Genomic DNA, 11,989 nt, shown 5'->3' with positions numbered 1-11,989 from the left:
ACTTGCTTGAGGTCTAAGCTATAAGGCAATGTGATGTGAAGATTCCCGTGGATATAAATGAACAGCCGTGCTATGTTATAGGGTAAAGCGCAGAACACGGAGCGGACACGAGTGACTTTACTGTAGGTGTTTTTAGTCGTGTTTGAACAAGCTATGGCACGTCGGCTCCTTACGTTGTGTTATAATCACTTCTTCCCCGTTGCTGTTGTAAAACAAGTCCGGGCTTTGCGAAGTGCATTGCACCACGCTGACCTCACGTATCGCGTCGTACGTCGCCGTACAAAGAAAAATCGTCCAGGGTATGTGTTTCGATGGTTGTAAAAGTACAATTTGATAATGTAGCTCTCAGGAGCGCCCTCACTGCCGAGGGTTCACTATGGGTGCACGCCTGCAATAAAATTCCCATAGACACTAGTGCAAAATGCCCATACTTCAAAATTCGTTTAAAAATACTCAGAACTCTCACAGGTAGTCAAGCTGCACAGAAAAATGATGATCAACATGTCACCTTTCATTTTCTTTTCAATTTTTGGTGGGTTGACCATTGACTTTTTGAGATATTCTCACCCAAAGAAGAACACCCCTATAACGAATGATGTTTCCCAAACTGGAAAAGTAGCCATTTTGAAAAAAAGAATCCCTCCACAACATGGCTAAATAGCGCCACTTTCGGGCCGGATTGCATCCAAAATGCTCAGAATTGGAAGCTCCAAGTCCAGGCCATAGGTTCAGTGCCACATGTCTTCGATTTCCCAATTCCATGGCTCTCAGAACTCTCTACTATAGAATATTTTGAGGTTATAACTTTTATTCATGAGCAAGGCGGACGGATTTTTGGCCTATTTACAGGCGTGCACCCTTAGACCGCGTCCCAATCTCCTGTCTTGTATTTATTGTCTATGTTGGACTATTACAACTACGTTGGAATATGCTGACAATAGACGTAACCGTAGCCCTGGATGCCATAATTAGCTTTTTTTTTAAAAATAATATGATGGTCTCAATTAGAAAGGCCTTATTTTGGTATTTGTTAATGGTTTTATAGAACACACAAATTAACCCCAAATCAAAACGTGTCCGCCATTAGTGCAGCAGGCAGGATGTACATGTACATAAGTTAAACTTGTTCATCTCTAGCTCTTGGCCCCTCGTCATTGAAATGAAACAAATCAGAGAATCTTACCAAAAAGTTAAAATTGAAAAATCCTGTCACAATGGGCTTCTGCCTCGAATGACAAAAAAATATCCACATCTAAATAAGTTGAACTTTATTGTTCTTTTTGACCACCGATAAATGTGGTGAAACAAAAAACGAATGTATGTCACGAATTAAGGAGCATTTCTAGAAAACGTGTTCACTTAAAATCCGAAACTTGGCCGATTTCCTAAACAGCCCCCTTTGTTGCGTGGGAAACGTGCTTCCCGTATCCGGATTCGATACCGCAATAGCAAGTAATGGATTTATATCGTGCACTTGGTGTTTTTATTTGGAATGTGCATTCCGTACTTTAACGTTCACTATGAATTATTACGTCCACTCAACCTTATATCCCCCTTTTCCATTGCGCTCATAATAATATTTTATGTGATACTGCATATTATATTGGCTGGATAAGATTGTAACATTATTACTTTTAAAACAAATCACGGCGGGACGAATTGGTTATGTTTTACCCAAGGCATCGCATACAAAAACAAACACTGATTTCAAGCAAAGCCTAGTCTCTAAGTGCTAGACGTTGTTATGGTTTGATACGCGATAACCCGCCTCAGCGGTAACCCGCCGCCGCGAGAGGGCGCTATCACGACCAACCAGTATAACCATAGACATAAAGGTTCTTTATGTCTATGAATATAACCCACGAACCCGTCAAAACAACGTCTACAGCCTCGACTCCAGGGGCGCGTGCTCGTTCCTTACACTATTAGTGTAAGGAACGAGCACGCGCCCCTGGAGTAAAACCCCCTGGCTGTGATGACGCTGAATGGCTATTCACAGCGTACTGCGCGCGCATTTCGAAGATTGCACGCCGGGCGCGCCCATAATGCGCTCGCGTGCTTTGCACGTAACGTCACGTACGAAAAAACAAATTATGATTCAAAAGTCGCGATGCCTGTACGATATGGATTTTGTCAGCCGCGTTTTTCGCTAAAAAAAGACTCTGTATCTGTGGTTGTATAGGCACGAAAGGGGTACGTACATTTTAATACAAATCTTTGCTAATAAACACAACGTCCAAACGTTGTGTTTGAAAGGATCGATTCTTCAAAATCACAACTTTTAACATTTTAAAGATGGCGTCGGCACGTAAAACGGATAAACTGCAGCCCTAATTATAATGTGCCGTATTTTGGCACATTTAAATTACACAGTTCCAGGGGTTACGATCGCGCAAGGCATGATGGGAAACAACATGGCGCTGCAAGATCATGCCCACGGGGCACGAGGTTGCAACGTCTAGGCCAATTCGTACTGGATGTATGATGCGCGCGCACCTGTTTGGCTTAATATATGCAGCGCGCTTTCTACACAAATCATAGTACATGTACATGTAGTACAAACTCTCAAATTTCTTCCAGTAATGTGAAAGATACAGCAACGTTTGTGCAACTTCACTGGTCAGCTCTTTATGTGTAGGACTGAAAATGAACAGAAATTGCCTGCAGGAGTCGCGCATGCGCTCTAGTTTCCCCTATTTATGGGTTGGGGGAGATATTAGGAGTTGGCCAGACGTTAAGTGTTCAGACGTATACCCACTGATCTCTATTATACCGACTGGATAGCGCTTCGACCTATGCGTGTGCACAAGACGTACCGTGCCGCCCTTGCACACACGCGGCGGCCATTTTGAAGCTCCCTAAAAAGCCCCACGATGCACGGATCCGTATATATAAAGCACATAATAACATTCACTCGTACCCCCCGCCCTGCAAACAGGACGCTGGGAAAGGCTGACAAATTAACGCTCTGAATGGATAGCTTTTGCGTGACCTGTGACCTGCATGCATCACGACCACGACCCTGCAAGGTTTGAAACGGCCGTTAAGACTGAGTCATTCATCACTATTCTAATCCCATTCATAAATGCGGCGCCCTTTTTTGGTTGAAAAGAATAATATTCTGTAAGTCTTATCTGTTTTGTAAATTTTCAACTCCCGTCAGGTGCTCAGGCTCCGTTTTGAATTCACGAAGTGTCGATATGCATATATCGTATGTCATTCGACGCTCACAATTTGTCCACATGGTTCGCAATGAAAAAGAAATCACATCCGGTATGGTGTGTATGCATTTTCTATGGCAATTTTTTTTCGGATAGTATTTGCGCGCATTGGCTAACCGCGGTCTACAGCTGCAGCCAGATGCTTTATACATAGGTAATGATACATTACCCAGAACGCCATCCCCACTTCCTTCACAAGATTCTGTGAACTCATCTGCCCTTCCAGCGCCCTGCTTGCAGGGCGGGGGCTGGGGGTACGAGCGGAATAATAACAATAGTTTAGGAAGCGATTTTTGATCATCAAACACGTTTTGATTTATTCATTTTGCCCACAGTGTTATTTACTCATGTTAACATTTGTTCAAAATTAATATTAAAAAAAAATATGACTTTGCATATACGTTTACGTGGCTAAAGGGAGCTTCAAAATGGCGTCCAGTGACTTCATCCCCCATGCACTATCCAGTCAGTATAATAGAGATCAGTGCGTATTCCGCGTAACGGGTTCGTGGGTGATGTTGGTTGGTCGTGATAGCGCCCTCTCGCGGCGGCGGGTTATCACGTGTCAAACCATGTCACCGTCTAGCCCGTAGACTTAGCCTGGTTCCCAGACCAAAAGATTCTGACTATTCCTGATGAATCTTAGGTTAGGCAGCCTCCGTGGCTAAAAATAAACATGACGACATTGATGGCCCTTTTTCAAAGCTCCGCTTCGTTTCCGATTTCGCTTTATCGCTTGTAGCTTTTCATGTTCTGACCAAATTTTTAAATAAATCACTTGCTTCGTAATATCATACAGTTATGATAATACAGTTTGATGTTTCTGTAAGATAACATTGACTAATGTTAATCTGGAATCTTCAAAATTAGGCACCCAAATAGCACTGTTAGTAGGCGAAGCCGAATGAAGACCGAGTTTTGGAAAATCTCGGTAACGGTCGTCAAATTCAAAATTGTACATGACGCAGCATAAAGTTCGCCCATACGATCCGAGTACATATTGATGCACAAAATCGTCGTTGAATTTCAAGTTTTCTAATTGAAAGCAATGAATATTAATTATCAACTCATTTAAAATAAAATTAATAAGCAATTAGCAGTTAATTAAACCTATATTATATACTTGGAAATACTCGGGTGCTCTCCGATTGTGGACGAAACGACTTCGGCAAACTTCGGAAATTTTCGGAAAAAGGAGGAATTCCTCCCGTTTTAGTCACGTGACGTAAATTGTAATACAATGTATTACCGGAGGCTACCGGACCTAAGATTCATCAGGAATAGTCAGAATCTTTTGGTCTGGGAACCAGACTACCCGTAGACTACGCAAAGCCAGGCACCAGGCTGTACCTAATTTGCATACGCGTGCAATATTTTTGAACATGCAAATGATCTAATGCTAGGTTGGGAGAGCAGGTAGGGACAGGCCCGGATTATCCAATAGGCACAGTAGGCACTGTGCCTGGGGCCTACGAGAAATTAGGAGGCCTACGGAAAAAAATGGGGGGTCTACGGAAATACCACGGTGTGCCAAACGCACACACAATATTTTTTGTTTTAAAGTGTTTGCATTTGTCTCTGATTTGTCAATTTTAACATCCAACTGACGCCGTTGAGGTGCGTGCACATGTTTAATTTACTGTAAAGTTTAGTTTGTCGTTCTGAAGCACACGGTGCCAACGTGCTTTTAGAGCTGCAAGTTTGGCCTGGCTTGCTTTAACAGCTTCAACATGAAATGCGAGTCTCCACCGCTTACCTTTACTGACAGTAGTAAAGTGTTGTGGACTTACCAGCGCTACACAATTGGTGCAGCAGGCCCGGGTTCGAGGCAACACCCCCCCCCCCCCCCCCACCCACCCACCCCCGGTGAGGACTTCCGTTCAGAAATTAAAAAAATAATCAATCCGTCCCTGGGAAGGGAACACATTGCTCGACACCATGGGAACGAGGTTAAACTTGCACGGCGTTTCCTCAAACCGAGATTGTCTCATGAGGGCGCTTTAGGTCTTCCTGTGAGTCGGTCGGTCCCTAACGTACAGATTGAAGACATTCCTCGTTGCGTCGGATCGTATTTTGTTGGTAAAACCACAGTTAATTTTATTGCTGGAAACACCCGCGCTATGGCCAACATGGGCGAGTGTTAAATGAAAACTTCGTGCTTCGAAAACTTCGGAAAAGGGCGTATATTCGGAAACAGGAGGAGTCCTGGTTGTTATGGTCACGTGATATTGTGGCCTTTTAGGTCTTTCGCTCGTACCCCCCGCCCTGCAAACAGGACGCTGGGATACTCTGATGAATTTACGCTCTGATTGGTTGGATTTTGCGTGAGCAGTGACCTGCGCGTCATCAAGGTCATGACTCTGCAAGGTTTGAAACGGCCGTTAAGACTGATTCATTACTCTTTTATTCCAGTTTAGAGATGGTTTTTTTCTCGTTGACAAGCGTAATAATGTAGGAAATTTTGTAAAACTTATCTGTGTTGTAAATTTACATTTCCCATCACTCGCTCAGGCTCCGTTTTGAATCACGAACGGTAGGTCGGATGCATTATGCGACGCTCACAATTTTGTCCACATGGTCCGCAATGAAACAGAAATCATATCCGGTATGGAATGCGCGCAATTCTATGAGAATTTTCGGATAGTATTTGCGCATATTGTCTAACTGCGGTCTTGAACAGCTGCAGCCAGATACTTTATACATAGCTCATAGGCCACTTCCTTCACAAGATTCTGTGAAGCTCATCAGAGTATCCCATCGTCCTGTTTGCAGGACGGGGGGTACGAGCGAATTTAGGTCTGGGAACAAATCAATATAATTGTGCCTTGTGTACAGATATCATGAACAGCGCCACCTACTTTAGATATACACTCCACAACCATCCACCTGTAATGAACTTATTTCAGCGATGTGAACAACGTAATTACTTTTTTTTTCGCACGGAAGAGAGCGACAGACACATTACTTGCTCTTTTACACTTTATTTTGTTTCATGCTTTTTGTGTACTGAAGGTAAGCTGTGCGAGTGTGAATTCCCACTTGACTGGGCCTAGTGTGTTTAATGTACCTCATCCAAGTCCTGAGGAAGTCGTTAACGCTGCATCTTATCCTTGTGAGAGCGTCAGGAAAGTGCGTGTGAACGCTCGAGACAAACATCCATTACATGTACCTCTTCATACCTTATTGCAAAAAAACTATTGACTTTCGTGTACAGTATATTAAAGAGCGAGCGAGTCATCAATGTGATGGGTCAAGCAAACACACTACGGATAAAAAAAACCCCATGCGACCACACTTTTAATAAGGTCTCTAATGATTTATGTGTTAAATAAACTGCGTTACGGGTAAATGAAAAAGCTGGATCAGGGAATTATTATAATCCACACAGACAGAAGAAATCAAAGGAAAAAATCGATAGATACACAAGTAAAGGCAAAACCACTCTCAATTCACATTTCGCTTTATATAATTAGTTTGTGCGTTTTGTGTCCTTTCGCACACCCATGTCCTCCAAATAATCACTGTTATTTGCAACACAACAAAAACCATGAAACTTAGGGATGGAATTATGGAAAAGAAATTATGGGAAAGATGTTCTTAAAATTGTGACACCACACACCTGTCCCCTGTACCGGGAGCATATCAATCTATATCGAAAGGTTTGACAGAAAAGAAAGTGGCTTGGTATGTAGTAAGAATTTCAACTTCAGTTGCTGGGTTCTGAGGGCTTCGGAAATTAGTGTATAGGCCTATAAGCCTTTTTTAGTCTTTACCCGATTCTCCTGTGGAATTGCCTGCTTCAATACTCCACGTCATATAGGTCCATATAAATGGTTTTTTTTATCGCTTAATATCTCTGTCGCTTAATAGCCAACCAAGGATTTCATGTTGACATTCGGCAGTCCTCAAAGTGGATCGGTTTGGTGCAGTCATGTAGGATTGTGGCGACCGCCTCCGATGCTTCAACTAAAAACGTATTGGTACAAAATGTACCTTGTTAAATATCTGCTTTAAACATAAAAATATATAATTTGAACTTGCTCAAGGCAACAACTGTAGGTCTTCACATAATTTGATAGGACAATTCCAAGAATTAAATCTGAGTGGATTTGGATGGCGCTTTGAATTGAGGCGTGGTTCGAAAGCAACATGTTTGCATCATAATCATGCCAAATTAAATAATGAATTTATTGACTGTACGTGTGCACACTTGTTCGCGCCTGTCACACTGTCACGATGTAGCCTCCCGATCACGATAAGACATCGAGACGCAAGACTCGAAGACATCGTGAAACTCCGAATGACAGCCGAACTTTATCGGAGCGACTTCTTGTGCGCCGTTTCGGCATCCTACAGGTCGTGCATGGTCGGCAGTGGAGCCACGATTAGCTGAACAGTTGAAACATAATCGTGATGCATGGTCGGCAAAAAAATCCAAAACCGATCAAAGTGTGTTCTCTGTCTGTACTCAAACGGTTGTATCCTAACGAAGTCGTAACGAAATCGCAATAGTCGGTACGAGATCAGCAGTGGTCGTACATGGTCGGCCAAATACTTTTAGCCGACGTGTATACGACCATTTCGACGTGAAATTCCGAAGATCACGTTACTCTGTCGTTTCAGAGTCGTTTCGGCAACGGTTCTCGGTCTTTTGTGTCGGTACTCAATCGGTTGTGTCGGTACTCTGTCGGTACTCTGTCGGTTGTGTCGGTACTCTGTCGGTACTCTGTCGGTACTCTGTCGGTTATGTCGTAACGAGATCGGGATTCAGTCGTGAACAAAATTCAATTGAACGGATCCAAGTCGTAGCGAAGTCATAGCGAGGTCGTAATTTCCGATTCGAGGTCGTTTCGGAGTCGTAGTATTAGGGACGACATCGCAGAAATTTGAATTTGGCGCCACATTTCCTACTTATTTGGTACGATTTTCAAGAATTGTTTTAATCTCGTGGTCTTGGCGTGGTCTTTGTCTTTGGTCTTGGATGTGTGACAGGGGCCTCAGCTTCTGAGCGGAAACACGAATAACAATTAACCAATTTAACACTAATCACATTACAAGAGAGTCCTGCAGTGCAGAAGCTTATAGAGAGAACAGTTTGCTGAAAGTTGGCATCACCTGATCACAACATCCAATTGGTAAACAATAGTGTCTACTATTGTCTTGAGGTTGAAAGTAGACAATGGGAACGAGGTTGGTTGTAGATGGACACCAATGCGTCTGCTTGAGGAACAGGAGCGTGCCTTCGTGAGAAACGTTGTGCAATGATTGTTTTGGAGTTCTGGGGCATGTTTTTTTTTTTGGGGGGGGGGCCTTAAATGGAAGGAATGGGTTAAACCCCCAACACATCCAGCACGTAGACCCGTTACTAATTCATAGATCTGTCTTTGTAGCAATGGGGTAGGCCTACAGCGAATTCCTCACTTGCATAAAATTGAATGTTGGTTTATATCGCGGAGCGGCAAATTCAATTAAATATTATATACAGATGGTTCCCCCTCTCCCCTCCTTCAAAATCCCGTCAGCCTGTCAGTCAGAATAACTACAAGTGATATTTAATTTGCATTCATAAAACCTAAGGCAGTATACCCATTCCTATTGGTCGAGAGCCCGTCACGTGGCCGGTTTTAAACGGTTGATATAAACACTTTTCCGGCGTCATCTGGAGTCCTATTACGATTGGTCCCTGTTACCCCTTTATTGGTTGGGCGTTCACAATTTTCACGTAGGCATGTGCAGAACAACCAATAATAGTCCGTATTTTGAGATTCCTAAATTCACACTACACCGGCACCGCCGCGTTCTGCGCCACATACCGCGCCAATCTCCACATGAGGAGTTGTTAACGACTACTTGCGAGAGGGGTGTTTCGAAAAACATGACGTCAAACTGTTGAACAAAATTGTTGGAGGTTAGTAAAGTTTGAGTTGTTTTGACCTTTTGACCGAAAAGGTATTTATGAATAGGAATAAATAACGTGCTTGGCCGGTATTAAACAAGTCCGTTAAATACCGTCGTGGGACCTGGTCGCCGATAAGGTTCCTCGCCTTTCGCTATCGGGCCATTATCAGCGTCAATTCCCCACGTCGGTCTTAAACGGATCGGCCAAGCAAATATTTATTAACAATTATAGCCTTTAAACTAAGTGCACATGTACCCCCTCAACGGTGATCAAGGAAGAGATTCAAAGACACTTGAACGCTCTGATGCGTTTTTATAGCGCTTATCTTAATTGGCAATCAATTATTTATCTTGGCAGAATCGCAAAAACCTTCTCCCTATTTTATAAAAAGCCTTTTTTTTGTTTAACTTCGGTCACAAAAATCAGACTCCGTGAACCAAACCAAATGTCCATTTGGCAAGAAATTGTCATGCTCGAGAGTCACGATGCTTGCGATATCAGAAATGTTGGACACAACGATTACAATCAAGGGCAGTACGGCAACAGGGTGGAACACGGAGAATATATGCTGTAATTTAGCTTAATGTGAAGTCCAGACTGTTTGCCTTTCTGTCTGACCCTCCGTGAATTGAATATCTCACATCTTTCTATTGCCGGAGTACGAGGTTACTCAAACTCCTTTTATGTTTTTCCTCTTCTACTTCTATTTTTTTCTTTCATCTCCCATGAGTCTTCCCAAGCTTTGTAAAATTAAAATGGAAAATATTTCTGAATTACACGTGCGTGTACAGTTTATACATTTTCATTGTGTACAAGCAAATATTTTTGTGTTTTAGCTCAATAAAACAAAAAGAAACCTGTTCATTTCAGGGCAATAAAAAAAGATTTCGAAAACTCCTATAAGCATGCCTTAACCTTTCGTTTACAAGTTGCTTTAATTTGAACTTAATTTAATTTTAACTAGCGGTATCAACTTCGTCCCCAGGGTGTCGCGCAGTACGTGCCCACCACCGCCGCACTCTCACCCTGGTATTGGATCATTTACATTTCCAACATTTTTTGGACACGTATGCAGATGAGGAATAGTCTGGTGCCTACCTGTGCTTTACGTTAGCCTTTGATTTTGAATGCGGAGTCTAAAAGCAGAGTCAATTCGTCGCGGCGAGATTTACGTTAAAACGATTTTGTGTAAACAACACACTCCCCCCCCCCCCGAATGTTAGGCAATTCGGGACACGCCTATATTTACTGGCCATCAACCTTGTGTCCCTCGGATGTCTAGTTGCTTGTCAACCTTCGCATATAAATAAATCCAGCATTCGAAGTTTCCACCTGAGATAAATTAGCACCGGAGGTTTGCGTGTATAAGGCTGTTGCATTTTTTTTTGTACCCTGTATCAGTATTCATTGTTTTGTTGTATTTTGCTTTGTTTGTTTTTATCAATTTTGCGTATAAGTCTGTTTATTTTTTTTATTTTTATTTTTTTTTTTTTTTTATCTTTATGACTGTAATGCGCATTTGAACATATTTTAAATGGAATTTGCGCACTATAAATTAATAAATTATTATTAATAAATTATTCAAGTCTGCGTGGAAGGCTTTTGAGGGCTGCTCGGTTGCAGCACGGATCCTACACAGAAGGATAAACGACTGTTCTGAGCTCCAGTACAGCAGACTTGCCTTAATTGTTAGACGTGTGATAACGGGCATTTAATACCCGTTGGCTTGCAATCGCGAATTTTCCAGGTGTGCCATTGTGTCGGTTTTTTGCAGGACATCTTAAACGGAAATATTCATAAAACTGTATGCAAACAACTCCTTATATGGGACATAATTCTTCCAAAATTGTTGGAAATTAATACTTCAGGATATAACAGATGGTATTGTGCAGTTTTTGTCGTCATAGATGAAGTATTTACCCCAGAAAATAATCGTCAAAATTCGAGGAGAACACCGTTTACCCAAATTTCGTTTTAATTAGTCATCCATTAAGAAGTTTTAGACAGATGTGATCCCGAACCGATGAAACAAATGCGACATTTCATTGTTCATTTTAAAGCTTAAGATATTGTTCAATAATAAAGACCAAAACGTAGACTCATGAATATTCAAAAATATAATTAGCTGGCTTAACTGACTTCAGAGACACCATATTGGGCGCAGAGCCCTGCAAATCTGAAAGCCACTGCGCGCAGGGGTCTTTGTTGAAAAGTATTCATGGTATTTGCCACCAGTACGGGTCGTTATAACCAGCAGGGCCCAATTTCATAGCGCTGCTTAACAGCTGACTGTGTGCTTACCGAGCCTCCATCTATTTCATAGGGACCGTTAAGCAGTATGCACAGGAAAAGCACGCTTAACCCCAGAAGAAAACTTTGCTTAAATCAGTGACGTAACAATAGAAATCCCCATGCGTGCGCAACCGTTAGCATGAAATAGTGCTTAAGCAGCAGCATGATTTCTGCTATAGTAAGCACAACGTTTCTGCTTACTGTTAAGCAGTGCTATGAAATTGGGCACACAGGAGTTTGGCCGAGTCGTTGATCCTTGTGTGTAGGATCCGTGGTTGCAATTATGTTGATGGGAAAATTCAACCACACTAACGCGATAACGAATCGGTCTTGTAAGCACAAGAGATATTGAGTGGCTCAGAGTGACATGGAAGGAATATTATCGCAAGGTAAAATCTGGAGTTTTCCATTTCACGAGGCGAAGCCAAGTGAACTGGAAAAGTCCAGATTTTACCGAGCATTAATATTCCTCCCATTTCACAATTTAAAGCCACTCAATATTTGTTTTATATAACTGACATATAGATCCTTGTCATTTGATATATTTGAACTTCTATTTCACTACATTTTTATTTCA

This window comes from Patiria miniata, unplaced genomic scaffold, assembly GCF_015706575.1.
Source record: "Patiria miniata isolate m_02_andy unplaced genomic scaffold, ASM1570657v1 HiC_scaffold_2, whole genome shotgun sequence".
Classification (NCBI taxonomy): Eukaryota; Metazoa; Echinodermata; class Asteroidea; order Valvatida; family Asterinidae; genus Patiria; species Patiria miniata.
Note: the sequence above shows the minus strand (reverse complement) of the source record.